The sequence below is a fragment of the Triticum dicoccoides genome, chromosome 3B (assembly GCF_002162155.2).
Source record: "Triticum dicoccoides isolate Atlit2015 ecotype Zavitan chromosome 3B, WEW_v2.0, whole genome shotgun sequence".
NCBI classification, from domain to species: domain Eukaryota; kingdom Viridiplantae; phylum Streptophyta; class Magnoliopsida; order Poales; family Poaceae; genus Triticum; species Triticum dicoccoides.
Genome location: NC_041385.1, coordinates 387,051,346 through 387,070,013, shown reverse-complemented (window position 1 = coordinate 387,070,013; position 18,668 = coordinate 387,051,346). Strand labels below are relative to the sequence as shown.

The window sequence follows — 18,668 nt, the reverse complement described above, 5'->3', positions numbered from 1 at the left end:
TAGTGGGGTGGCTCGGTCCGAGTGGGCCGGCCAGTTGGGCCGAGGCCCAGGTGGGCCAAGGGGGACTTTAATTCTTTTTTTTGTTTTGTTTTGTTTTCTCTTTTGTATTTTCTTTTTATTTATTTTACCTTTTCTGTCTTAGTTTTGTTTCCTATTATTTTAATTTTATTAAAATATACACGTAGCATTTAATTTAGTATTTCAACTTAGTCCATAGTCACAAAAAGTCTAATCCGCAAACAAATTAGTTTGACATTTTATTAATTACAAAAGGTATTTAAATAATTGTTTTCACTATTGTTTTAATTGCTTTAGGGCCTTTAAATATTTTATCGAAGTTTGGTTTCTCCACCATAATTACCTATGTATTATTTGGTTCACTCCGAACATTTAACTTTTCATATTTGAAAACTTTTATTGTTTGCTCGATTTTGAATTTGAAATTCGAACTAGGTTCCGAACTAACGCGAGTTTATCCACAGTAACCGAGGTGACGTGGCATCATTAGTGGGGATTACTGTAGCTTAATTACCCGGGCGTCACACTAACACCAAAGAACAAAACACACTCGGAGTAGAGGTTAAGTTGTTAGAAATCGTAGTGGCCTCACGTGCCCTCTCAACTACCTCACTCTCTAAGTGTTGTGGCTCACTCACTCCCTCAAAGATGCTCTCACTCATAAGGTTGGTGGAGTCACTCAAATGGCTCTCAACCTCACATAGGATGTGTGGCATGCTCTCATGTGTGGGGCTAGTGGTGGTCACACTCATCCTCTCATAGGAAATGCACTCAATGTCACATATGGTGGAGTCACTGATGTCTTACGCAACCCTCTTCTTGTAGACGTTGTTGGGCCTGCAAGTGCACAGGTTTGTAGGACAGTAGCAAATTTCCCTCAAGTGGATGACCTAAGGTTTATTAATCCGTGGGAGGCGTAGGATGAAGATGGTCTCTCTCAAACAACCCTGCAACCAAATAACAAAGAGTCTCTTGTGTCCCCAACACACCCAATACAATGGTAAATTGTATAGGTGCACTAGTTCGGTGAAGAGATGGTGATACAGTGCAATATGGAGGGTAGATAAAGGTTTTTGTAATCTGAAAATATAAAAACAGCAAGGTAACTAATGATAAAAGTGAGCGTAAGCGGTATTGCAATGATAGGAAACAAGGCATAGGGTTCATACTTTCACTAGTGCAAGTTCTCTCAACAATAATAACATAGATAGATCATATAACAACCCCTCAACATGCAACAAAGAGTCACTCCAAAGCCACTAATAGCAGAGAACAGACGGAGAGATTATGGTAGGGTACGAAACCACCTCAAAGTTATTCTTTCGGATCAATCTATTCAAGAGTCCGTACTAGAATAACACCTTAAGACACAAATCAACCAAAACCCTAATGTCACCTAGGTACTCCATTGTCACCTCAAGTATCCGTGGGCATGATTATACGATATGCATCACACAATCTCAGATTCATCTATTCAACCAACACAAAGTACTTCAAAGAGTGCCCCAAAGTTTCTAACGGAGAGTCAAGACGAAAACGTGTGCCAACCCCTATGCATAGGTCCATGGGCGGAACCCGCAAGTTGATCACCAAAACATACATCAAGTGGCACATGATATCCCATTGTCACCACAGATAAACACGGCAAGACATACATCAAGTGTTCTCAAATCCTTAAAGACTCAATCCGATAAGATAACTTCAAAGGGAAAACTCAATCCATCACAAGAGAGTAGAGGGGGAGAAACATCATAAGATCCAACTATAATAGCAAAGCTCGCGATACATCAAGATCGTGCCATAGAGAGAACACGAGAGAGAGAGATCAAACACATAGCTACTGGTACATACCCTCAGCCCCGAGGGTGAACTACTCCCTCCTCGTCATGGAGAGCACCGGGATAATGAAGATGGCCACCGGTGATGGGTTCCCCCTCCGGCAGGGTGCCGGAACGGACTCCCGAGAGGTTTTTGGTGGTTACAAAGGCTTGCGGCAGTGGAACTCCCGATCTATCTTCTGTGTCGATGTTTTTAGGGTATAAGGGAATATATAGGCGAAAGAAGTCGGTCAGGGGAGCCTCGAGGGGCCCACGAGAAGGTAGGGCGCGCCCAGGGGGGTGGGCATGCCCCCCTGTCTCGTGGCTTCCTCGATGCTTCCTTTACTTCAACTCCAAGTCTCCTGGATCATAATCTTTCAAAAAATCACACCGCCGAAGGTTTCATTCCGTTTGGACTCCGTTTGATATTCCTTTTCTACGAAATACTGAAACAGGCAATAAAACAACAATATGGGCTGGTCCTCCGGTTAATAGATTAGTCCCAAAAGTAATATAAAAGTGTATAATAAAGCCCGTAACCATTCAAAACAGATAATAAAATAGCATGAATGCTTCATAAATTATAGATACGTTGGAGACGTATCAGCATCCCCAAGCTTAATTCCTGCTTGCCCTCGAGTAGGTAAATGATAAAAGAAAGAAATTATAAAGTGTGAATGCTAGAAGGTGCACAAGTTTGATAAATGATAATTTCAACCACCTTTTCTAGCATGATGTCATAACAGTGGTTTATCTCATAAAACTTCTCACGAACAAGCAACAAGCAATTCACATGTTAAAACATAGACCATAAACTTTCTTAAAAACTAGCAAACTTCATTCTCAGTCATCAAACAATTACAATTCATCTTATTTTCAGGAAGGGTCTATGTCAAATCTTTGATTTAGCAAACTCCACATACTCAACTATCATATAGTCTTCTACAATTGCTAACACTCACGTAATACTAATGGTTATGGAGTTTCAACTGGACACTGAGAAAGATAGGGGCTTATAGTGTTGCCTCCCAACGTATTCACCTTTGGGTGATGTCAACAATAATAGTTCATGCTAACTTACATCCAATTGGATATATATATCAGGATCTTCCCAACACGAGGTGCTTGCCAAAGGATAAAATGAAAAAGGGAAAGGTGAAGATCACCTTGACTCTTGCATAAAAGTAAAAGATAGGCCCTTCGCAGAGGGAAGCAGGGATTTGCAGAGGTGCCAGAGCTCAATTTTGAAATAGAGATAATAATTTTGAGAGGTATGATCTCATTGTCAACATAACAACCAAGAGTTCCCAATATCTTCCATACTACATACATTATATGCGGTTCCCAAACAGAATGGTAAAAGTTTTTACTCCCCTCCACCAACAATCATCAATCCATGGCTTGCCCGAAACAACGGGTGCCTCCAACTAACATCAAACCTGGGGGAGTTTTGTTTGCAATTATTTTTTATTTGATTTTGATCTTTTGATCATGGGACTGGGCATCCCGGTTACCAGCTATTTTTCTCGTGAATGATGAGTGGAGTCCACTCATCTTAAGAATAACCCACATAGCATGGAAGATACTGACAACCCCTAGTCGCTACATGAGCGATTCGGGCATACAAAACAGATTATTATTTGAAGGTTTAGAGTTTGGCACATGCAAATTTACTTGGAACGGCAGGTAAATACCGCATATAGGTAGGTAGGTGGACACTCATGGCAAAAACTGGGTTTAAGTATATTTGGAAGCACAAGTAGTATCTCTACTTGGTGCAAGGAATTTGGCTAGCATGAGGGGGAAAGGCAAGCTCAACATGTTTGAATGATCCATGACAATATACTTTAACTGAGATGTGCGAAAACATAGCCCATTATGTTGTCTTCCTTGTCCAACATCAACTCTTTAGCATGTCATACTTAATGAGTGCTCCCAATTATAAAAGATGTCTAGGATAGTGTATTCATATGTGGAATCTCTCTTCCTTCAATATTCTTTCATGAATTGTTCAAATGACCAATACAATGCTTGCTAACCTTCAATAAATTTACAACCTCTACTTCTTAGATGTGAAGTCATTACTCCCCATGGGATAAGCAAATGAGACATATATAATTTCATATTTATGACAATCAACTCATTCAACCATTTGCTCATAGGATATAAGTGAAGCACACGAGTAAATGACAAACTACTCCAACAAGATATGAGTGAAGATCAATGAGTAGCTAAATAATTATGTAACTATGTGAGGACTCTCTCTCAATAAAGAATTTCAGAACTTGGTATTGTATTCAAACAGCAAGCAAAACAAAATAAAATGATATTGCAAGGATAGCACAACTCATGTGAAGAAGCAAAAACTTAGGCTCAACTGATATTAACCGATAGTTGTTGAAGAAGAAAGGTGGGATGCCTATCGAGGCATCCCCAAGCTTAGATGCTTGAGACTTCTTGAAATATTATCTTGGGGTGCCTTGGGCATCCCCAAGCTTGAACTTTTGTGTCTCCTTAATTCCTCTATCATGGTATCTCTATTTCTCAAAAGCTTCATCCACAACAAACTCAACAAGAACTCGTGAGATAGGTTAGTATAAACCAAAGCAAAACCTTATCATTTTCTACTATAACAAATCACTAAAATTATTATTCAACATTGCATACTAAATGCCTCTGCATATTTAATACTCCTATCCTCAAATAGAATCATTAAACAAGCAAACATATGCAAACAATGCAAACATGTCAGCAATCTGCCAAAACAGTATAGTCTGTAAAGAATGCAAGATTCATTATACTTCCCTAACTCCAAAAATTATGAGAGAAATACTACGCTGTAGAAGATTTATCAGAGATCATTATGCAAAAAGTTTCAACGTTATATCATTCTCTGAATTTTCTAGGAAAGTTTTTCAACAGCGGTAAACTTTCTGTTTTCAAACAGCAACATGTATACTAGCAAAATAAGCATGGTAAAGGCTATCCTTGACATTTTTATTGAAACTAAAGATGCAAAACATTATTATAAATAACATCAAGCAAATACTAACAAAAGAAAAATGATGCTCCAAGCAAGACACATATCATGTGGTGAATAAAAATATAGCTCCAAGTAAAGTTACCGATGAACGAAGATGAAAGAGGGGATGCCATCTGGGGCATCCCCAAGCTTATGCTCTTGGTTGTCATTGAATATTACCTTGGGGTGCCTTGGGCATCCCCAAGCTTAGGCTCTTGCCACTCCTTATTCCATAGTCCATCGAATCTTTACCCAAAACTTGAAAACTTCACAACACAAAACTCAACAAAAAACTCGTAAGCTCCGTTAGTATAAGAAAATAAAACCACCACTTAGATACTGTAATGAACTCATTCTAAATTCATATTGGTGTAATATCTACTGTATTTCAACTTATCTATGGTTCATACCCTCCGATACTACTCATAGATCCATCAAAATAAGCAAACAACACATAGAAAACAGAATCTGTCAAAACAGAATAGTCTGTAGTAATTTGTATCAAACGTATACTTCTGGAACTCCAAAAATCCTACCAAATTAGGAAGTTCTAATAAATTTGTGTACCAATCTAGAGAAAAAGCAATCATATCAGAATCAAGTTTCTGTGAATTATCAAAACTAATTTACTGGGTGCAAAAGTTTCTGATTTTCAGCAGGATCAACACAACTATCACCGTAAGCTATCCTAAAGGTCTTACTTGGCACTTTGTTGAAACAAAAGCTATAAGACATGATTGATACAGTAGAATAATCATGTGGACACACAAAAATAGTAAGGATAAATATTGGGTTGTCTCCCAACAAGCGCTTTTCTTTAATGCCTTTCTAGCTAGGCATGATGATGACAATGATGCTCACATAAAAGATAAGAATTGAAACATAACGGGAGCATCATGAAGCATATGACTAGCACATTTAAGCCTAACCCACTTCTATGCGTAGGGATTTTGTGATCAAACAACTTATGGGAGCAATAATCATCTAGCATAGGAAGGCAAAACAAGCATAACTTTAAAACTTTAAGCACATAAAGAGGAAACTTGATATTATTGCAATTCTTACAAGCATATGTTCCTCCCTCATAATAATTTTCAGTAGCATCATGAATGAATTCAACAATATAACCAGCACCTAAAGCATTCTTTTCATGATCTACTTGCATAGAAAATTTACTACTCTCCACATAAGCAAATTTCTTCTCATGAATAGTAGTGGGAGAAAACTCAACAAAATAATTATCATGTGAGGCATAATCCAATTGAAAACTAAAATCATGATGACAAGTTTCATGGTTATCATTATTCCTAATAGCATACAAGTAATCACAATAATCATCATAGATAGCAACTTTGTTCTCATAATCAATTGGAACCTCTTCCAAAATAGTGGAATCATCACTAAATAAAGTTGACACTCTTCCAAACCCACTTTCATCAATATAATCATCATAAATAGGAGGCATGCTTTCATCATAACAAACTAGTGGTTGGGACGCCACCTGGTGGCGCCTCGTGATGCGTTATTGTGCGCTATTAATTAGGCCACTGTACCAGTAATGACTGGCTTCATGCAAGCATCAGGAACAAATTGTAATATATCGGCAGCAATGCGCATGAGTATAAGATAAGTGACAGTGGAAGAAAGGAAATTAATCCCGGTGATAAACACATACAACACATAGGTAGCATGTTGATATCTAGATAATTAAGGTGATTCAAAAGTAAGGCAAGGAATAGAGGTAGAAGGTTCAATAAACATGAGCACGATACATTAATTATATTTATAGGAGATAATAGCAATCATCAACGGTACACCTTGCCTTGTGTCTGAAGTAGAAGACGCAGATGTCACCCTCATGCATGTTTGCATGACAGCGGAACTCTGTCCAGTTGGTTGTGATGGTGGTCATCCTGTCATTCCCTGTGATGAGGCGAGAGATGATGGAGATCTCGCCATCTGCAAGCTTGATTGGCAATGCATCATGATCTTGGTTAATGCACTTCTGGAGGTAGTCTTCTGTGTAGTGAACCTTAAAGTAGTGGAAACATAAAGAGAACCAATGAGAGGAATCTAAGAGAAGTGATACATCATACTGTACTATTCAGGAATGCTATAGTTTGAACAACCTAGTGCTGGATTTATTGAAGACAAATTAATTATGAGGGATATTATAAAGGTGATTCCTATGTAATTCAGGTTGCAGCCAAATTGTATTAACACAGTCGGGTTAATGTCTTAATTAAAGATATTATAAAGGTGCCAGGCATGTTTTGAACCTCTATGCGCACTTGTATTGCTGGAGCGCCTAGATACTTCTCTAAGCATTTTCACTCGGGTTCACTGTTATGGCCGGTTTAGCTAGGCCCACCGGGCAATCTTAGCCCACAAGTTATTTTAGGTTAAATTCTTATGCAAGTTATCTTAGGTTAATTCTTATGCAAGTTATCTAGGTTATAAATATAGGCTGTAAGACTCTTTTTGGAATTAAGTAATAAGAAGAATATTATCTCTATTGCCCGGCCCCCAGAGGAGCCGGAACCCTAGCCGTCCCCAGCCCTAATCGCCACGGCCCTCCTCCTCCATCGCGACGGCGCCGACGCGCTGGAGCTCGCACCCTCACCCCCAACAGCCGCTGTTCTGCCCTTATAACCTAAGGAGTAGAGCCGGTAGGAACCCTAGTCCTACCAATTTGGTAATCAGAGACCAAGTTTTGATCATGTCGCTGCCACCACCACCGCCGGCGCTATCCAGCGGCTCCACCGCTCTGATGACGACGGTGCCGCCCCTCACCGCGCCGATGACGTCCGCCGCCGGGACAACCGCGCTGGCGGGCCACGTCTCCACCGCGGCCCCGCCCGCGCCGCCATCCCTGGTCCCCTCCGCGCCATCGCCTCCCGCCGTCTTCACACCGGAGCAGGTCACGGCCACCCTGCGGGATCTCGTGACCGCCGTCCAGAGCCTCCACCTGCAGCAGCAGTAGTACGCGGCCGGACCCTACATGCCCCTGCCGACGGCGCCCGTTGCCGCCTACGGCCACACGCCGTGGCCGCCCCAGGGCGTTTCTCCGTACGGCGCCCCCCTGATGTTGCCGTTCCAGGCGGCTCCACCGGGCGGCCCTCCGGCTGCCGCGGCGCCCCTCTGGCCCTTCGCGCCGACACCATCAGCGGCCCCCTGGATGCTACATCAGATGCCGCGGGCGGCGGCCACCGGACCGCTGCAGCCGTTCTCCATGCCCTCGCCGTCCTTGATCAGCTCGGGGACAACCGCGCCGGCTTGCATTGGGCTGCCGCTGCTGCTGTTCCAGGCGGGACACTCCGGCGGGACAACGCTGGCCGCGGCCCCTCTGTGGTACTTGCAGCCACCGTCCCCCGCGGCCACCGACGCCCCCGCCCACCCTCCGCCGCCGATGCTACAACCACCGTCGTCGCCCCTGCCCAGCTCGGGCGCACCCTCGCCGACCGGCCTCCCGATTCATCAGATCCGGTTTCCGCCCTCCCCGTCGCCACTTCCAGCGTGGGCGGCTGGGTCTTCGCCAACGCCGGTCTACACCACGGCCCCCGAACAGCCGACTCCGTTTCCGCAGTTCGGGGGGCCATCTAGTTCCGCCGGTCCCTACCCGGAGTACTCCGACCAGGCGCCGCCCGCCTCGCTGCTCCGCACCTCGGAGCCAGCTTGCCACGGTGTTCCCTCCCAGGCACCACCGCGGTTCGCCAAGATCGACTTCGCCACTTACGACGGCACAAAGGACCCCCTCAACTGGCTCAACCAGTGCGACCAGTTCTTTCGCGGGCAGCGCACACTCGCTTTGGAACGGAACTGGCTTGCCTCTTATCACCTCCGCGGCGCGACACAGACGTGGTACTACGCTCTCGAGCAGGACGAGCGGACCTGGCTTGCCTCTTATCACCTCCGCAGCGCGGCACAGACATGGTACTACGCTCTCGAATAGGACGAGGGTGCCATGCCTTCTTGGGAGCGCTTCCGCGAGCTCTGCCTCCTCCGCTTTGGGCCCCCGGTTCGCGGGAGCCGCTTATCGGAGCTCGGACGCCTTCCCTTCACCTCTACGGTGCATGACTTCGCCGACCGCTTCCAGGCCTTGGCGTGCCATGCGTCGGGCGTGATGGCGCAGCAGCACGCCGACCTCTTTGTTGGTGGCCTTTCGGATCACATTCGCGTCGACGTGGAGCTTCGCGGAGATCTCCAGTCGGCCATGTACTACGCCCGCGCGTTCGAGCGCCGCGCGGTGGCCATCTAGAAGGAATCACCATCCCGGACCACTGGGTCGCTACCCGGGCCGAATTCCGCGCAGGGTCGGCCTGCGCAGGCTTCTGCGGCACCCCTCGCCGCGACCGCGGCGCGCCCGTTCCGCCGACTCACCTCAGCCGAGCTACTCGAGCGTCGCCGCCAGGGGTTGTGCTTCAACTGCGACGAGCCCTACACGCCCGGCCATGCTTGCCCGCGACTCTTCTACCTGGAGGTTGCAGACTACATTCCGGAGGACGCCGTCGCCACCGACCTGGCCGCCCCAACTGTCGAGAAGGTGTTTGATGCTGGTTGATCGCCCCGAGGAGTTCCGCAAGCGCTTCCCCACCTTACAGCTCGAGGACAAGCTGTTTGTGCAGGCGGGGAGAAGTGTTATGGCCGGTTTAGCTAGGCCCACCGGGCAATCTTAGCCCACAAGTTATCTTAGGTTAAATTCTTATGCAAGTTATCTTAGGTTAATTCTTATGCAAGTTATCTAGGTTATAAATATAGGTTGTAAGACTCTTTTTGGAATTAAGCAATAAGAAGAATATTATCTCTATTGCCCGGCTCCCAGAGGAGCCGGAACCCTAGCCGCCCCCAGCCCTAATCGCCGCCGCCCTCCTCCTCCATCGCGACGGCGCCGAAGCGCCGGAGCTCGCGCCCTCGCCCCCAACAGCCGATGTTCTGCTCTTATAACCTAAGGAGTAGAGCCGGTAGGAACCCTAGTCCTACCATTCACACACATTCGTCTTCCACAGATAGCAAACTAACTCATGTTAGCATCAAGTTATTTGTTTTCTTCTGTAAAGGGGATGAAAGCTTTGGCCTAATTAATAAAAATCAAGCTTTACTTAGCAAGATATACACAAAATAAAATAAGATGACATTATAAAGTGAATCATCATTTTCCATGCCAGTCGGATCAAAAGAAAAAGAAAAAGGAAATTAAACAACGATTACCTGTTCACAGCAGTGTGGGAGTACTCTTCTGTTTTGTATCTAGAGATGTTATTTAGATGTGGGAAATCAAGCCTGAAGTAATTTCTCATGCGGTAGGTTAATGTATGTAGTCGTTGCCCTACCTTTTCTATGAAGTCCTCCCCTTCACCATCCGGCTTAAGCATTTGAAGAGCACATCTTAATTTCATGTACAATAGAGCTTGGATCTCAATAGGATAACCGTAGATACCCTGAAAAATATAGATTACATTTGTAGCATTACAATCATGTAACAACAAGGATATTTCACCTACAATTGAAATTGTAGCTGGAGAGTCGAATAAGAAACCAGGAAACCATAGGATTATAGTTCAAAGTACAGATTGCCTTTTTCAAGTAGTACTGTAAGTCTGTAACTCAAAGGTCAAACAAGCAACACGAAAAAAAATTAGGATTGTTTTTTCAGAATACAGATCAATTTTTTCAGTTATGTAAATGCACAGGCAAGAAGATATAGGGGAGGGGTGCTGACCTCAGTTTGATTTCCTCATCGGTCCTTGTGGCATCACCCTTCAATCTTTTCTATGCACATTAGGGTGACTGGTTGGGTCCCTGATCTCAGCCTTGTTATTATGCACATTCGCATGTCTGGTTCAGTGGGTCACGTATGCCATCATTAACATAGTTTAGTAGGCGAAATCAATTTTGCTGACCAAATTATCTGAAATTATCATATGTTAACGACTCAAAACGATTAGTTAAGAATGGAAGATGTCATTACATGTCATGTGGGGCACGTCCTACAGGCGTGGGCCACGCGGCCAGGAGCAGCAGCCGTCGGCCGCATCAGGCGAGGCGTAGGCTGGGCAGGAGTCCTGGTCCTGATACATTAGTTCCTAGAATAAAAGACTAGTTTGTTACGTATAGATTTCTAGTTTGTTAGCAGCCCATGGGGCCTTTATATATCGTATAATCAGCACCCTTTGAGGGCAAGCAATAAAGTTATTATCTCCTACCTCTTCCTCCGTCTCCTATCCTCTCCTCCCGCACCATTGAGCAGCCAGGCAAAAACCCTAGCGCTCCTATCCACCGAGACTACGAACTACGTAGTCGAGGCCCCGCTGTCTTGGGCACTAAGGCCCTTGACAACTTGGTATCAGGTTCCAGCCGCTCCTCGGCCTCCTCCACGCTGCACCCGCCGCCCCGCCCACCTCCATCGCCGCCATCCGCCGCCGCCTCGGTTTCTTCTGCCATGTCGGAACCCACCACCGCTGATTTGGCCAAGATGATCGAAGCCCCGACTGCAACCGTGACATCCCTGCAGTCGTCCGTGGCAGCCCTCCAGAAGGAGAAGTCGGCCTCCTCGTCAACCGCCGATATCAGCCACGACGGACAGCACCACAACGATCGGCCCCCGCGGTTTCAGAAGATGGACTTCCCCAAGTTCGACGGCAAGTCCGACCCGCTCGCTTTCCTCAACAGATGCGAGTCCTTCTTCCATCAACAATGGATCGCCGAGGAGGAGAAAGTCTGGATGGCGTCATACAACCTCGAGGGTTCTGCCCAGCTGTGGTACATGCAGGTCCAGCGTGACGAGGGCACTCCACCGTGGCGCCGCTTTTCCGAGCTGCTCAACCTCTGCTTCGGACCTCCTCTGCGCGCGAACCCGCTGGGCGAACTGATGGCGTGCAAGTGCACGACGTCCGTCGTCGACTTCCAGGAGCGGTTTGAGGCGCTCCTTCCCCGGGCAGGCTCCTTGTCGGAAACGCAGAAAGTTCAGATCTTCACTGCAGGCCTCCAGCCACCCCTCAGCCTCGACGTGGAAATCCATAACCCGCAGTCCCTCGCCGTCGCCATGAGCCTCGCCCGCAAATTGGAGCTGCGCGACCAGTGCGCGCTTTCCGCCGCGCCACCGGTGCGTTTTCCGCAGAAGGGCATTCTGCCGATGCCAGGACCACGCCTCGCGCCCCCCACACCGGCCCCACCAGCCGCACCCCAGCATGGCCACAGTCTGCCGAACGGGCGCCCAATCAAACGTCTCTCCCAGACAGAGATGGAGGAACGCCGTCGCCTGGGCCTATGCTTCAACTGTAACGAGAAGTTTGGCAGGGGCCACAACCGCGTGTGCCAGCGCATCTTTCTCCTCGACTTAGCGCCGGACGACGACGACGACGACGCGACCTCCGCTACTGATGATGCATCGCGGGCCGACCCTCAGATCTCGCTCCACGCAATCTTCGGGGTGCGCACGAGCGAAACCATGCAGATGCATATTACTCTCGGGGGTGTCTCCCTCCTCGCCCTGATCGACTCAGGCTCCACCCACAACTTCATCGCCGAGGAGGCGGCCGCTCGTGCTACGCTGCCATCCCCCACCACCGAGAAGATGCGCGTCACGGTGGCCAATGGCGAGCGCGTTCCGTGCCAGGGCGCGTAGCGCGTCGTGCCCTTCCGCATCGGCCAAGAGGAGTTCTCGGAGGATTTCCTCGCCTTGCCGCTCGCGGGCTACGACATAGTCCGGGCACGCAGTGGCTGGCGACGCTCAGACCGATCCTGTGGGATTTCTGCGCCCTCTCCATGACATTCTGGCGGAGGGGCCATCGGGTGTGCTGGCGCGGCATTGCAGGACCGGACGGGCCAGCCCTGAAATCATGCAGCGGCCGCGACTTCCGCGACGCCATCATCACCGAGTTCGACGGCATCTTCGCCGAACCCTCCAGCGTGCCACCGCCCCTCAGCCGCGACCACGACATCACCCTGCTGCCCGGTTCCGCCCCGGTGGCCGTCCGTCCGTATCGCTACCCGGCCGTGCACAAGGACGAGCTGGAGCGTCAGTGCGCCGCCATGCTCGCCCAGGGCATCATCCGAGCGAGTTGTTCCGCATTCTCGTCCTCGGTACTGCTGGTCCGCAAGGCCGATGGGTCCTGGCGCTTCTACATCGACTACCGCACCCTAAACGCCATTACTGTCAAGAATGCGTTTCCGATCCCGGTGGTGGACGAACTCCTCGACGAGCTCCGGCACGCTCGTTTCTTCACCAAGCTCGACTTGCGCTCCGGCTACCACCAGGTGCGGATGCGTGCGGAGGACATCCCGAAGACCGCCTTCCGTACTCATGACGGCCTCTACGAGTTCCTGGTGATGTCGTTCGGCCTCTGCAACGCGCCGGCAACGTTCCAGGCCCTCATGAACGATCTGCTGCGGCCGTACCTGCGCCGTTTTGTTCTCGTCTTCTTTGACGACATCCTCATTTTCAGCGAGACATGGGCTGACCATCTCCGACATGTGCGCACCGTCTTCACCGTCCTGCACCAGCACCGGCTCTTCGTCAAGCGATCCAAATGCGCATTCGCCGTCGAGTCGATCTCATACCTGGGTCACACCATCTCCGCTGCAGGAGTGGCCATGGATCCGGAAAAGGTGCAGGCAGTGGCCGAATGGCCGCAACCACGCTCGACGCGCGCGGTTCGGGGGTTTCTCGGCCTTGCGGGGTACTACCGCAAGTTTGTCAAGGAGTTTGGCGTGGTTGCCGCGCCACTAACGGCCCTCCTTCGCAAGGATGGTTTCTCCTGGTCGCCGGAGGTGGCAACAGCTTTTCACGCCCTCAAGACGACAGTCACCACGGCTCCCGTCCTCGCGTTACCGGATTTCACGCGGCCGTTCATCGTCGAGTGTGACGCCTCGACATACGGCTTCGGGGCCGTCCTTCTTCAGGACCAACACCCGGTGGCTTTCTTTAGCCGGCCAGCCGCGCCACGTCACCGTTCCCTGGCAGCATATGAACGGGAACTCATCGGCCTGGTGCTCGCGATTCGTCACTGGAGACCGTACCTCTGGGGGCGCCAATTTGTGGTAAAAACGGATCACTACAGTCTCAAATTTCTACTTGACCAGCGTTTGGCAACCATCCCGCAGCATCATTGGGTCGGCAAACTACTGGGGTTCGACTTCATCGTGGAGTACAAGGCCGGTAGTACAAACACGGTGGTGGATGCCCTTTCCCGCTGCGACACGGAGGAGACGTCGATCATGGCGATCTCGGGTCCTCGCTTCGACTTCATCGATCGCCTCCGGCAAGCGATGTCCACAGATCCGGCGCTCGTCACGCTGCGTGAGGATATCACGGCGGGTACGCGGCAGCAGTCGTGGGCTCTCTCCGACGGCCTCGTCACTTTCAACGGCCGCCTCTACATTCCGCCGTCGTCCCCGCTACTCCAGGAGATTCTCAGTGCCGTGCACGATGATGGGCATGAAGGCATCCTGCGCACCTTGCATCGTCTCCGCCGCGACTTCCACGCACCTAACCTTCGCAAGACGGTGCAAGAGTACATCCGCCCTTGCAGTACTTGCCAGAGGTACAAGTCCGAGCACTTGCACCCCGCTAGGTTGTTGCTGCCGCTGCCGGTGCCCACGGGCGTGTGGACTGACGTCGGCATCGACTTCGTGGAAGCGCTCCCTCGCGTGGGCGGGAAGTCTGTCATCCTCACCGTGGTGGATCGCTTCAGCAAGTATTGCCACTTTGTGGCGCTAGCCCACCCGTACACGGCAGAATCAGTGGCACAGGTGTTCTTCGCTGAGATTGTTCGTCTCCATGGCGTGCCGCAGTCCATGGTCTCTGACCGTGACCCCGTCTTCACCTAGGCTTTTTGGCGGGAGCTCATGCGCCTCATCGGGACAAAGCTGCACATGACGTCAGCGTTTCATCCACAGTCGGATGGCCAAACGGAGGCTGCTAACAAGATCATTGTGATGTACCTACGTTGTCTCATCGGGGATCGTCCCAGGCAGTGGCTCCGGTGGCTTCCCTGGGCCGAGTACATCTACAACACCGCCTACCAGACAGCGACCCAAGAAACTCCGTTCAAGCTTGTGTATGGCCGTGACCCTCCCACTATTCGCTCTTACGAGCCGGGCGACACGAGGGTAGCCGCAGTGGCCAGGAGCATGGCGGAGCGCGACGAGCTTCTCAAGGACGTCTGCTATCGTCTACAACAGGCACAGGCGGTCTACAAGTCCTACTACGACAGACGCCATCGGGACATTCGGCATGACGTGGGCGATTGGGTCTGGCTTCGCCTTCGCCAGCGCGCCGCGTCCTCTCTCAACTTGCCAACCAGGGGCAAGCTCAAGCCACGCTTCTATGGGCCGTACCGCATTTCAGAGGTCGTCAATGACGTGGCTTACCGCCTTGAGCTTCCGTCACGCTCGCGCCTCCATGACGTGTTCCACGTGGGCCTCCTCAAGAAGTTCTTCGTCACGCCTCCAACTTCACCGCCTGGTTTGCCTCCGATCCACAACGGAGCAGCTGTTCCAGAACCGGAGCGCGTGAATCGTGCGCGCCTAGCACGCGGCGTTCGCCAGCTACTCGTCCACTGGAAGGGTGAAGCAGCATCATCAGCTACATGGGAGGATCTTGACAGTTTCGTCGAGCGCTACCCCGCTTTTCAGCTCGAGGACGAGCTGCTCGTCGAGGGGGGGGGGAGAGATGTCATGTGGGGCACGTCCTACAGGCGTGGGCCACGCGGCCAGGAGCAGCAGCCGTCGGCCGCATCAGGCGAGGCGTAGGCTGGGTAGGAGTCCTGGTCCTGATACATTAGTTCCTAGAATAAAAGACTAGTTTGTTACGTATAGGTTTCTAGTTTGTTAGCAGCCCATGGGGCCTTTATATATCGTATAATCAGCACCCTTTGAGGGCAAGCAATAAAGTTATTATCTCCTACCTCTTCCTCCATCTCCTATCCTCTCCTCCCGCACCATTGAGCAGCCAGGCAAAAATCCTAGCGCTCCTATCCACCGAGACTACGAACTACGTAGTCGAGGCCCCGCTGTCTTGGGCGCTGAGGCCCTTGACATTACAAGTAGGGGAACAACCAATCAAGACAAGCATGTGAGAAAGCACTTGAGGTTGGGATCGACTCAAGGTCGCTGCGCCTTCACTTCGAGGACGATGCCACACCCCCAACACCACCAAGCCAACATTGAGAAGGTCTAAATGTTTAGACTTCAGCTTCATATATTCAGAGAAAAGGACACGAGTTCGAAGGACATCTGCTTTTTCCTGAATACCAAGCCATATATCATGGAGAACGATGGTATGGCATGTTAGCTTGCAGCAATCTGATTGGTAAAAAATAAATAACTTTAATTTAGTAACTGGACCTTGTGCATACTGTATGTTTCATATAAATAGTGAGAATTATGCAGTCCTAAGTATAAGAAAGCAAGGCTGGTCTACAAGTCATATGGAGATAGAGGGTGTACCCTTAAAACTGAGAGGGAAAGCATGAATGATCTAGTTTTTTTCGAACTACAAGGATATCACCACATGCAAATGTATCTAATGTGGATGCAAACACAGATAAAAAGCACTGAAGATCTGTTTGTTGGATAAAATGCAAAAACCAGTGTCGTAAAAACACGTTATCAGTATGGTGATCATACTTAACGCATATATGTTGAAGCTAACATAGTGCATCGACACGGTATGATTTGCGGGTTACCTTAGTTTTCAAAGTTGTGGTCTTGTTACATGAAAAAACTTCAACATTTGCCAGGGGCTACCATTAATTCTGTAGCTGTATACAAGGAAAATATATTAGAATCAAGGAAAGAAGGTAGAAGACGCAGTTCAGTTTGATGACTGGCTAAACAATCAACTTTAAATTAAATATCCTTTCATGCTTTGTTACACTTCCTTTGTACATTACTTCTGCAATCTTTTTTAGAGCACATACTTGTGTAATCATCAGTGAAAGTCAAACTTGAAATCGTGCTCGATCAATCTTACATACTCTGAACATCGGTCCATCTGTTCACTGCTTGTTGATCATCTGTGCAAGTGCAAACTACAGAGCTCTTGGAATGTAAAACTTGTGTCTTGTGACCATGGCCAATTTTGTGCACTACTCAGAATGTACCAAATTCAGTTGTATCTACAGCTCTAAAACACCAACATACATAATAAATTCATATCAAATTCAGTTGTAATAATCCATAAAAAGCATAGGTCTTGATAGCTACATGGGTTGTAAAGAAACATAAGAAACAATGCCAGTTCAATTCTACCTGGGAAACAATGCCAGTTTAATTCTACCTGGCGCTCTCAAACGACAACTTACCCTTGCTAAAGCAGCTCATGAAAGTGATAAGCATTCAATTCAAATCTACAGCAGCCAAGCAAAACTCACCTAACCACACCAAAAGGCTTTCCTTCCATAGCCAAACATTTTGCCAAAGCAAAAGTGCACATCATTAGCTGGGCAGCAGCAGAGGAAGCAGCGAACAAGTTAATCAGTATGTTCCTTTTATTACTCAACCGTATACTTGCAAATCAACACCCTGCTGCACATGAGGACAGAGTTTTGAGATAAAGTTAGAAACTAAGCATCTGAGATCAGCAATAACAAGCAAAATTCATAATCTAATGAACTGATCAGCATAAGAATCACCTGTGATGTGTATGAACCAACTTGAATTGATGAAATATGGAGGAACTCACTCAAAAGGCTTGCACGTTTGCATTTCATCAAACACAAGGTATACGGAGTCAAGTAAGATTAAAATCTAGAAGTCATGGCACGAAACTATTGGTTCCAATTGAAGCAAGATAGCACAAAAAAATGCTTTGTCCGTCCCAGATTCATCTTCCTTTCTGCCTCCCCTTCCTCCCCGCTCTCACCGACAGTACATATGGCTAGCGGCTAAGAACCACGAAGGGGGGCAACATGGGAAGGCGTGGGAAGGGGGTTCTCACCTCGGCTCGACGACTTCGTCGGTGGCTGTTGAGGCGTCTTATGATGCAGCCTGGTGCTCCTCTACACAATGGTGACAACGAGCTCCTCGGGTTAGAGGTTTAGAGCAGTTTTGCAAGCGGCAGCCTCCGATGTGGATGCGTGAGCTCGCAAGGGAGCAGTGACACAGACAGCAGATACGCCCTTCCGGTCGGACACGAACGGCACCAGAAACAGCAGCAAGCCAGCAACCAACCAGCAAGAGAAGAAGGAGGTGTGGCAGGGGGGCACATCGACCTAGTCCGGCTTGACCTCGTCCTCCTGCGGCTTCCTCGTGACGAGAGCTCGCGGCGTTGCCTGCCTTGCTGTCGGCGCCATGGTGAAGAGTTGGGCCACGCCTTGCTATGAGGTAGCAATCAAAGAGGAGAAGAGTGGGAGAAGTCGGCCTTCCTTCGGTGCCCGGTGCCGGAGGAGAGATGGGGCAGTGGCAGCGGCAGCGGCGGCGGCTGCAACCCTAGCTTTGCAAACTGGAAAGGCAAAAGGAGAGAGGAGGCTGCGGTGAGAGATGAAAAAGAGCCCCGGACGGATCAACGCATTTCCCCCTTTTTCTTCTCTCCCTCGATGTTTTTCTTTTCTTTTGAGAAATGAGCACAGTAAAATCGCTGATGACCTGGACAGCGCCATCGGCCGCCCCTTGCGCGACTCTTAAAGGGTTTAATATTCTCATCAAAACTTGGGGAACAAAAAATATCATCTTCATCAAACATAGCTTCCCCAAGCTTGTGGCCTTGCATATCATTAGCATCATGGATATTCAAGGAATTCATACTAACAACATTGCAATCATACTCATCATTCAAAGATGTAATACCAAACATTTTATAGACTTCTTCT

General features: G+C 48.7%; 1 long non-coding RNA gene across 4 annotated transcripts; it reads right to left on the bottom strand.

Moving 5' to 3' along the window:
• Nucleotides 1–6,240: 6,240 nt before the first annotated feature.
• On the bottom strand, nucleotides 6,241–18,318 carry LOC119276135. Of its 4 annotated transcripts, none has more exons than XR_005136375.1 (7): nucleotides 17,493–18,318; nucleotides 17,232–17,385; nucleotides 16,545–16,619; nucleotides 10,577–10,692; nucleotides 10,188–10,295; nucleotides 10,066–10,104; nucleotides 6,241–6,889 (listed from the first exon to the last, which is right to left on the bottom strand). It is a non-coding gene; the product is annotated as an uncharacterized LOC119276135 (long non-coding RNA). The 4 variants fall into 4 exon arrangements; XR_005136376.1 differs by lacking the exon at nucleotides 10,066–10,104 and having other exon boundaries at nucleotides 17,493–17,550; nucleotides 17,798–18,318; XR_005136373.1 differs by lacking the exon at nucleotides 10,066–10,104.
• Between the last annotated feature and the right edge of the window lie 350 nt (nucleotides 18,319–18,668).